Below are 10,810 nucleotides of genomic sequence, written 5' to 3'. Positions count from 1 at the left end.
GGCCCGACTAAGAAGATCTTCCGCAATGCAAAATAGGAGGGGAGAGAGAGGGTCGCCTTGTCTAACCCCTCTTACCGCATTGAAAGTAACCGTGTAGGGCACCATTAATAGAGATGGAGATGTGAGCGAGACTTTAAAATCACTTCAATCCACTTGCAAAATCTGGAGTTAAAACCAAAAGTGTGAAGGACTTTGAGGAGAAAAGACCATTCGATGGAATCAAACGCCTTAGCAATATCAACTTTAAAAGCAAGGTTGCCCCCAAAGGATTTTTTGTGAATTTGGTTCATTGCTTCCGAAGCCGGACGGATGCGGTCTTTAATTTGTCTCCCTTTAATGAAACCTTTCTCGCTCCGAGAGATAATGTTGGGCATAATAGCGGACAACCTGTCGGCTAAGATTTTGGAAATGATTTTATATTTGAAATTTGCGAGAGCAATTGGCCGTCTTGAGATACCGAATCGGCGTTTGGAGATTTAGGGATCAACACAAGAGTATTGGCATTGTAATTGGGTAACATCCAACTTTTATTGAAAAATTCTAACACGGCATTCTCCACATCAGTCTTAACAATGCTCCGGTAAGTTTGAAAGAACAACGCTCCAAAACCATTCGGTCCGGTGCACCATTGCTATTGAGAGCAAAAACAGCGTTGTGAATTTCCTCTTTGGAGGGAAAAGTTTTCAACATGGTATTAGTAGGTTCATCAATAACTTTAGGGATCACATCATCCACCAAGTTGTTTACCCGCAAAACAGAAGAAGCACAAAAATATCTTTAAAATGGTTAGTAATATGGGTGGATATTTGCTCTGGGTCACCGACAAGCCGATCACCAATTCTTAAGGAAGTGATTTGATTTGTTTTGGCTTTGATTTTGGCTATTACGTGAAAGTAACCGGTGTTTCGTCTCCTTCCACATGCCATCCTGACATTTGCTTTTTCTTTCCAAAAATTCTTCCTTAGCTAGAGCTTGATCAAGGGCAAGTTGGGCTTGTTTTTGTTGGTCAAGTAACTCATACGAATGGCCATCGGTATCAATTTGAAGCTTAATCGAGATGAAGGTTATTTTCAGCAAGACTAACCGGTTCATGAACATTTCCAAACACTTCTTTGTTCCATAACTTGAGTTTCACTTTGAGATTCTTGAGCTTTTGGCTGAGCACATACATTGGGCAACCAATAATAGATTGATTCTGTAACACCCCGTTTTCCCGACATAAAAATTTCATAAATAAAATCGAGTTTAACGACTTAAACGGAATGTCACATTCTTTTCTTAAAAATCATAAACTGAATAAATAAATAAATATTTATCCTTCAAAATTATTCAACTTAATCTTTAAAACTTCGCGGCGGAATTAGTTCAACAACATAAAAGTCTTTGGCACGCAGGCCTCATCATAAAAGTCTCATAAATCTTAGTTCAAAAATAATTCTTGAGAACTTCCAAAATAATACGTAAAGGAATAGAAAACAACAACTAAAATCCCATCCCGTTACGTATCGAGCACCTAAGACATACACTTGTGAGGAGTCTACTCACGAACACGGCTAGTCTTTATTACCCGCACATTACCCACGGTCGAGGCAACATATACGCGAAGGGGTGAGATTTCTCAAACAATAATATTAAGCATATAAATCATAAACTACACTTAACAACATAGACGTCATATAATTCAATAATTATATCTAACATCTTAAACTTCATTAACTAGCATCATTAATCTTCCTACATTAGTCATATACTTCATCTTATATCATCTTAATCATAGCATCATATATCATCTTAATCATAGACATAAACATCATCATATAACATTATTTACTAATCATAAACATCATCATACATCATCAAATAATAATCATAAACATCATAGCATTATCAAACATAGCATTATCATAACAACTTCATAATCAAATTCATGAGCGGCTTCATAATCAATCATCAACATCAACCTCATATTCAACTTATAAATCAATCTTAACAACTCGACATCTTAACCTCTTAACAACTTGACATCTTAACCTCTTAACAACTCGACATCTTCACCTCTTAACAACTCAACATCTTAACCTCTTAACAACTCAACATCTTAACCTCTTAACAACTCGACTCTACTATGCAACTTCAACTTCTTAAAATCATCTTAAATCATCTTGATATGCAAATGCATGTGGTACCAATCAGGGCATCAAGCCTCCAACATATATGAGCGTAAATAGGCTCTTGAGCAAAAGCTCCATCGTCGTGTTGAGCAAAAGCTCCATCGTCGTGGTTGAGCAAAAGCTCCATCGTCGTGGTTGAGCAAAAGCTCCATCGTCGTGGTTGAGCAAAAGCTCCGGGGCATGAGCCCTCATCTTTAAATGAATATGCATGGACTCAACATCTTACGTCTTAGAACTTCATGAACATCTATGACATCTTAACACTTCTCAACATCATAACATCTTATAAGACTCCTCAACTTAGACTGGCCTTTGCATATTAAATAAGGTTCAATAACGGCATACATAACACATAAGCAATTCATATCATAACAACATCTTAATACAATAGCATCAATGATAATCAACATCTTAAACATCGCATCAACATAAACATCATAATTAACACATATAAATAACAATATCACATCTTTAAATAACACATCCTTAAATCACACATCCTTAAATAACTTTAATTATTTTATTATTTACACATCGTCAAATAATTCATCTTTGCTCATTATATAATATAATATATCATTATTTCAATTAATCATTAAGAATATATTGACATACACTCACCATCACTCTCGACACTACGCTCATCTCAAACACTAATTCTCATAATCTTACAAAACTCATCCTAAAACATGTTAGATGCAATTTAATGATCTACGAGACTTAATATTAGTGAAAGATAGTCTCACCCTTACCTTGAAAGCTTTTCTTCCTAACAAGTTAACTCTAAGTCCACGCACACTTGTTTTTGTTCCGTTAAGTTTAGCCACGCAAAGAATTAGAGAAGAGTGGAGTGGCTTGTGTAATCGAATGAGTAAGAGACCGACTGATTGTGAGAGAATTGAAATATATATCTAATAATGTCTTGCATGTTGGGAATTGAATTCTTTTATCTAGAGAACAAAATGGCATCTTGAGAGAATGAGATATGCACGTTGATAAGTATGTACGGAGAGAAAAGGATGACAACAATTAAGTATTCATGACTCCACAATTTTAAGGCAACTACCAAATGACATGAGAATATATAGATATATAATCACAAGGGAGAGTGTCACCAACACAACTTGTTTTTATTTAAAGACAACTACTAATATTCTATATGCCATGATAGGTTTCTTAATACTATTTTATTACAACAATCACTTAAAGGATCGGTCCATTGAACAAGGATAGAAGGAGCATACTTTGAGAGAGATTTAACAAATCTTTTGGATGGACCAAGTGGGGAAGACATATGAATTTAAATGGTATAAACAATGTGTAAACTCAATAAAAGAGTAATGTCATGCGCTTGCAATAAGGGGAAAAGATTAAATATATAAATAGCATTAAGGAGAGCCATATGCGCATGATTTCCCATAAAATAACCATATTGGTTTAATTAGGTCTTGGTTGAATTTGATATGAGTGCATGAATAAATTAAATAGGGAAAAAGAATGGTGCATGATAAATGACAAAACACAATGAATGATAGAGATATAGTGGCACGTAAGAGTAGGAAAATGGGAGGAAGGTAGTTTCTAATCATGTAGGACAAGTCATGGTACTATCTAGATAATGTGCTAGAAAATATAATAGTTGAAATTGATAGGCATCCATTGCTTTGATTCTTGGCCTTTCATTTCACACAAGCATGCTCCAAAAAATATTAATAGGAGAGTAATTAATTAAAAGAACAATACTCCACCTAGCTGACACCAAACGTGGTTATAGAAAAAGCAATAAGTCTCACTAACTACTCTTGACCATTAGAAATTATCAACATAAGAAATTATAGCATCATGCACATGTCTAAGTTATGTAAACTACAATTATATTACCGAGACCGAATTCTAATAATCCCAACCAAAAATACGGACACGTACAATTAATCACATATGAACACATATAACACATAACATATATTCAAATAAATTATACAAAAAGACACCAAACTTGATAAAATAATAATTAATAAAATAGGGCGTTACAATTCCAGCAAGATTCAATCACTTCTTTACAAGTATCATTTATGGACCACATTTTAAGAAACTTGAATTGGCTAGGGATTTTAATTTCATCAAACTTGCAGTCCGGGAGGATAGGGAAATGATCTGAGTTGACCTTGATTAAAGAAGAAACAGATAAAGAGGAACATGCATCTAACCAAGCTTGGTTGCACAGAGCCCTATCTAATCTTCTCTCGGTGTGCCTTATACCACCTCTATTATTAGACCAAGTGAAAAGAGCGCCCCTAGTAGGGAGGTGAAGCATATTACTAGCATCGGACCAATTTACAACCTCGTTCATAGGGAGGTGGCGGGGGAGGTCGCACCTCTATGCTCATGAGCACCACAAATTGCATTGAAATCTCCAATACAACACCAAGGAATGGAGTGAAGGTTGTGAAGGTTAGATAGCTGATTCCAAAGAACTCTTCTATGTAAGTAGCTAGTAGAGGCATATATAGCCGACACACCAAAAACGCGGTGATTGTGAGAAAAGGTGAAGGAGACATGTTGATCGGATGATTGAAGAATGGTAGGAGTAATGGAGGTTTTGCATATGCACCAGAGGTTAGGAGTGTTATTGTTTCGTTATTAACCGCAAACAGCTTCAAGTCAAGGTTAAGAAGCCGGAGTTTGAGGAAAGTTTGCGAAGTCAATCCAAGGTTCGGATATAAGGATAATGTCGGGTTTGTAGGTAGTAGTAAGTCTTTTGAGGGCCACTCTAGAGGATTCATTGGCCATTACTCTAATGTTCCAAAAAGGATCTTCATCAAAAAGGTTTAGGAGCACTAGGTTTAGGCCTAGTTACATAATTGCTTTTTATTGAAGTACCTTTTTTTGTTGAGTTTTCTTTCCGTTTGTCACCAATTGAAAGTCGGCTTGTTGAATGTCATCCCGTCGATGGCATCATCAATATTTTGCATTGCTTGTTTGCTATGATCGAAGTAGCACCGGCCTCACATGTAACATCAAGAGCGGCTGTTCGTTTGCAATAAACACAGTTTTCTCTTAATCCGCTAAGTTAGCCCATGAAGTGCGCAGAAAATGCATATCTTTTTGGATTCGATCGGGGGTTGGGGTGAGTTTAGAAGGACTATGGGTAGTTGATTTAGCTTCCTCCTCATCTAGCTGTGTTGCATCAACAAATTCGAATTATGAGAATTTATGTCATCGAATCTGCACATACCTCTTCTTCGAGTTAACGCCGTGTCGAATTGTTTTTTCCAAAATTCTCCTTTTCTTGTTGTGTTTTGTTTCCTTCAATATCAGCCACATTTAAGTTTGCATTGTCTTCTTCAATAGAAACCCCTTTCCTAGTGTTAGAATCATTTTCGGGAACTTTCAAATCAACCTTATCAAGGTCCACAATCTCGGTGGCCTCAACTCGTTTGTTTTTTTCTACAACGGGAGCTTTGTTCTTAGTGATTTTTTCTCTCCTGTTTTCCTCATCGGCAATGTGCGCACGCCTTCTACAATGATTAACATGATGGCCAACCACTTTACGGTAAGAACGAAATCTGTAAATTTTCGTATTCAAAATCCACATACATAGCAAAGCCCTGTCTTTCCACAAGCACCCTTTGCTTTAGTTCGGTTGCTAGGTCCACATCAACTTGAACCCTTGCAAAATGAGCGAAACTCCCGTCCATCCCGTTTTTACCGGTATTTTCATCAATGCAAATGGGGCTACCCACACTACCGGCAATTGCGAACAAAATTTTGGGTCTCCAATATTCTTGAGCCAACCCATGCATTCGTAACCATACAGGCGAAGTGTTCTTTTGTGTACTAGAGCTAAACTCTTTAGTCCAAGCAAACAACTTGAGCGGAACTGGATTAAGGTTCCAAGTCCCAACGTATCCGACGCTTCTTGCGTCTTCAATTGAAGAAAAACGAATTCGTAATAACCCTTACCTAGTGAAGAGACTCCCCATCGTCCTAAGCTTTTCCGGATGCTCTTTAGTTTCTCACGCAAAGCATAGACGATCAAAGGGGTAGCACCCTTGGGCAGATACTCGAGCGTGTAAATTATTTTTACATTCATTCAATCCGTGCCGGTACTCGTCTTCGGGAATTGGAATCACGAAATCATCCCCTTTGAGGCTAGGTTTGGGGAATTGGTTGTTAGGGATGTTGCAAACATTGGCTAAGGCTTCGAGCGAAGGTCTTTTGGATTGGGGGTGTAACGCCCTCCCTTTTATTTAATTATTTTTATTAAGTTAGAATTTATTTATGTGATTTAATTATTTATAAGAGGTGTTAGTATTTTATTATGTGGCATTATTATATTATTTATTAGAATATGAGAATTATTAGTGTAGGTAGAATTGGAGGTTAGAATAGAAATAAGAATAAGTTATTGGGCCTAAATAGATTTAGGAAGAGTGATTAATATTATAAATAAGGAAGCTTATGTTAGAAAGAGTTTTTACGTTAAACCGCTTTTTGGAGAAAGAGGAGAAAGAGGAGAACTCGTAGAGAGAGAGAACCTAGGAACGAAGAACGCCTGCTTTTGATTTCGGAAAAACAATCTAAGGTAAGGGTGAGACTATCTTGCGGTAATAATAAATCAGAATCATTAGATTACAATTAACATGATTTAGGATGAGTTTGTAAGCGGGTTAGATACTTATTCTCATAATCACTTTTCTTTTTGTTCTAGCTTGTGATTAATTGTTAAATTGATGAATTCATGATGGGTGTTCTTGCTATGTTAATGGGTTATAAATTCATACGTTCCTTGTAGTTTATTTTGATGAACCCTTATTGAATATGGAGCTTCGGGTTTTCTTCGAAGAATCCGTAGATCAAAGATTTTGATTTTTTAATGTTATCCCGTTTCGATACATGAGTGTTTTTGTTCTCAACAACTTTAGACCACCGGTGCTTTAGATTCCAATTGGTTACCTCATACATAAGTTGTTGTCTTTTGGTTTTAGAATACCTCTTACGTGAGTGTATTTGGGTTCTCATAAATTTCAATCGTGAATAATTATCCTAGTATTGGTCCTTTTTCTTTATTCGTGTAAATCTATGTTCACTCACCATCCGAGTTATCCCATGTGATTGTTGCTTTCATAATTGCTACATGTCCCGTTGGAAGATAAATTAGATGAGATATCTCTAGTCTTCGGTTTTTGTCTTTGTTATGTATTGGACCTGTGACATCTTCATGAGGACTAATATTCTACTAGATTTTCAATAAATCATTGATGTGTTTGTTTTGTGAATAGATGCACATTGTTTAACAGAGACCTTTGAGAATGAGAAATTGAATTAAATTCCAATCATGTATATCCCATAAATTTTTGGAACCGTAACACTATTGTGAGGGAATAATTATATGCAATTTTTTTATAGAGTACTTGTTTTCATATTTTGAATTCTTTTGCTATATTTGTGTGCATAGTCATAAATTTTGGGCATATGAATCTTATACCTTCTTAATAGTAATTATGAGCTATTATTATTGCTCCCTGCTATGTAAGAACTTCTTTCCACTAGTTAACAAGTGCATATATATAAATTTGAGTTTATATGATATAGGAACCCATTGGACTTGCGTACAATGCTTAGTTTCTAGAGTGCCTAAAATTGTTTTATTTATTGTCTTATCTAAACCTTAGCTAAGATATGCCATGCCTACTTTGAATTATAATATTCTTATATTTGACTTGTTGAACCTTGATTAAGATGACTAAGAATATTAGTGATGTGTAATTGTTGTATATGCACTATATGTGTTATTTATGATGCTTATGTTGATGTGATGTTTAAGATGTTGATGTTTATCGTTTGATGTTGTTGTACCATGATGCCGATATGATATGAATTAATATGTGCCGCATATTTCTTTGTTGATCTTATTTAAGATAATAATGTCGGTCTAAGTCAAAGAGTTGTAAGATGTTCATGAAGTTTTCTAAGACGTAAGACGTTGAGTCCATTTGCATACTCATTAAAGATGGGGGCTTGATGCCCTGGAGCTTTTGCTCAACCACGACGATGGAGCTTTTGCTCAACCACGACGATGGAGCTTTTGCTCAACCACGACGATGAGAGCTTATGCTCAACCACGACGATGAGAGCTTATGCTCAACCACGACGATGAGGGCTTATGCCCTAGATTGTTACCACATGCATTTGCATTTCATGATGATTCGAGATGGTTTAAGACGTTAAGAGTTGCATAGTCGAGTCTAGATGCATTGTCAAGTCAAGTTGTTAAGTTGTGATGTTTTAACGAATTACTTGTGATGCCTTTTAGTATGATGATATGTGACGATGATTGTATTTGCTATATGATGATATATTGCTAAGATGAAATGATGACGTCTATGTATTTGATTATAATTGTTAAATTATAAGATGTTTATATTGTTAAATGTAATTTATGATTAATGAGCTTAATATTATTGTTTGAGAAATCTCACCCCTTCGCTTGAAAATGTTGCTCTTCGTATGGGTAACTTGCGGGTAACCAAGATTAGTTGCTTTGTCGTGAGTGGACTCCTCACAAGTGTGTGTCTTTAGGTGCTCGATACGTAACGGGATGGGAGTTTTGACTTTATTTTCTATTCCTTACGTATTGTTTATGAGATTTTATAATAAAGATGTTGGATTGAACCGGTTATTATGTTTTAGACTTTTATGATGATGAGGTCTTAGTGCCAAAGACTATTTATGATATTGAAATATTTCCGCCGCGAGATTTTAAAGATTAAGTTGTTATATTTTTAAGAATAAATTGTTATTTATTCGGTTTATGAATTTTTAAGAAGTGTAGCATTCCGTTTAAAGTTGTTAAGCTCGATCTATATTTAAGAAATTTTCTTGTTGGGAAAACGGGGTGTTACAGGGGGTTTGGGATTTGAGGCGATCTTGGGTTCGGATGAATCGATGAGACAACCCCATGGAATTAGGATCGGATTTTGTGTTGGTCGGTGGCTTTTTAGTGTTGACGGTGGTCATGGTTGTTGAGAAGGATGAAGACGGTGAACGGTATCGGTGTCGCCGAGCAAATACATTTTTTCCTTCGGTTTGGAGGGTTAACGAGTTTCACAATACTCGGTTTATCTTTGGTATCACGGTAGATATGTAAAAATCACGACGATCTACCGTGATTTTCCAAAAATTATACTTGCAACTTCTTCAAAATAACGGTGATACTTAGTGTGATAACAAACATTCACTCACTATCATTAAAGGGTAAAGATAGTATGCATAGAAAATATTAAACAGTAACAAAATGTGAGACACATTGAAGGGAAGAGATGCACATGGACCCAAAACAATATGACAAAATGAAATGTTGGATTTTCAAATTAAAGTTCATGCAAACCGGAATACGTGAGAATGACCACATCACATCTTATGATTTCCGTGACATCACTCCTCACCATCTAACTCTTGTCTCTTAATTCAAAGCATAGACAATGAAGGACGTACAATGATACAATATAGGAGAAATATTAATTTTGTAGATTCTAAACAATTTCCTTAACCATTTGGTCGGAAGATTGTTTTCTTACAAATCATGTAAGAAAAATATGTAAAATAGACTTTGGTTAATCTTGTTGAAGAATTAAGCATAAGTAGTCAAAAAGACGCAACGGAATGAAGGGGAATTAAACGAACGTACAACAAATTAAAAATGACAGCATGCATGCACAAGAGGCACACAAACACTTGCTTATCTAAACAAAATACTTACTCAATATCAGAGATAAATAAATTATATCATAATTATTTTAAAAACGATAAACACCTTTAAACTATTTAAAGGATCCATATTAGACACACTCTTATTTTAGATTTGAATCAAAAAATTACAATAACTTTCACATACAAATAAGGCCAAAGAGGGAGTACCTGGATGAGAATTTTGGCGCTGCAAGGACCACTAAAATTTATTTTTGACGCCATGAATGTTTTACCTGCTGGTATAACTAGTGTTGACGTCCCTACTGCTTTACATGCACTACTCCATGCACTAAAAAATGGCTACAATTCAACATGCACAAGATAATATATATTTTAGGAATAGAAAGAAAAAAATAGCACAGAAAAGTTTCTCATGAAATATAAATATTAATTTAAAATTATAAAGAAAAAGCTCATAGAAACATGTACTTTTGAGTCATCAGATTTTCCATCGCCACGTGCACCATATTGCATCACGTTATAGATACCATTTGTGGTTCGAACATTCAGCCTCGTACACAAACAAGGTAAAATAAAAGCAAGAATAGAAACAAAAGTAACTGAGCTAAGATCCTCTCAATTTGGTATTCTCTTCATTTCATCCATTTAGAGAGATGTAGACACAAAAAAATTTCGAAAAACTAAAAAGTAATTAATGATGGTGGGACTCACTTAATAGTGAGACCCACTATCTATTTTATGTGTCTATCTCTCTCCAAATTGCATATTCTATTTATTATACAAAATGGAGAGGTTCTTTACCCAAAGTAACGAACCCTTGCATGTTGAATAGAGTGAACTAAAAAAGAAGGAAGATTAAGAGATATGAGATACTATGATGATGAGGATTTGTGAAGGGTGGTGTGGGGCTTAAATAGAAAATTGCA

At 35.4% G+C, this 10,810-nt stretch overlaps 1 long non-coding RNA gene across 1 annotated transcript; it reads right to left on the bottom strand.

Annotated features, from left to right (window-relative positions):
- Window positions 1-497: 497 nt before the first annotated feature.
- Window positions 498-8,994, bottom strand: LOC146896692 (uncharacterized). The gene is made up of 2 exons (XR_015021862.1): window positions 2,104-8,994; window positions 498-2,055 (listed from the first exon to the last, which is right to left on the bottom strand). It is a non-coding gene; the product is annotated as an uncharacterized LOC146896692 (long non-coding RNA).
- Between the last annotated feature and the right edge of the window lie 1,816 nt (window positions 8,995-10,810).

Source organism: Medicago sativa, chromosome 8, assembly GCF_051527215.1.
Source record: "Medicago sativa cultivar Bolivia chromosome 8, Bolivia_mono, whole genome shotgun sequence".
NCBI lineage: Eukaryota > Viridiplantae > Streptophyta > Magnoliopsida > Fabales > Fabaceae > Medicago > Medicago sativa.
Note: the sequence above shows the minus strand (reverse complement) of the source record. Positions and strands in the feature narration are given on the sequence as shown.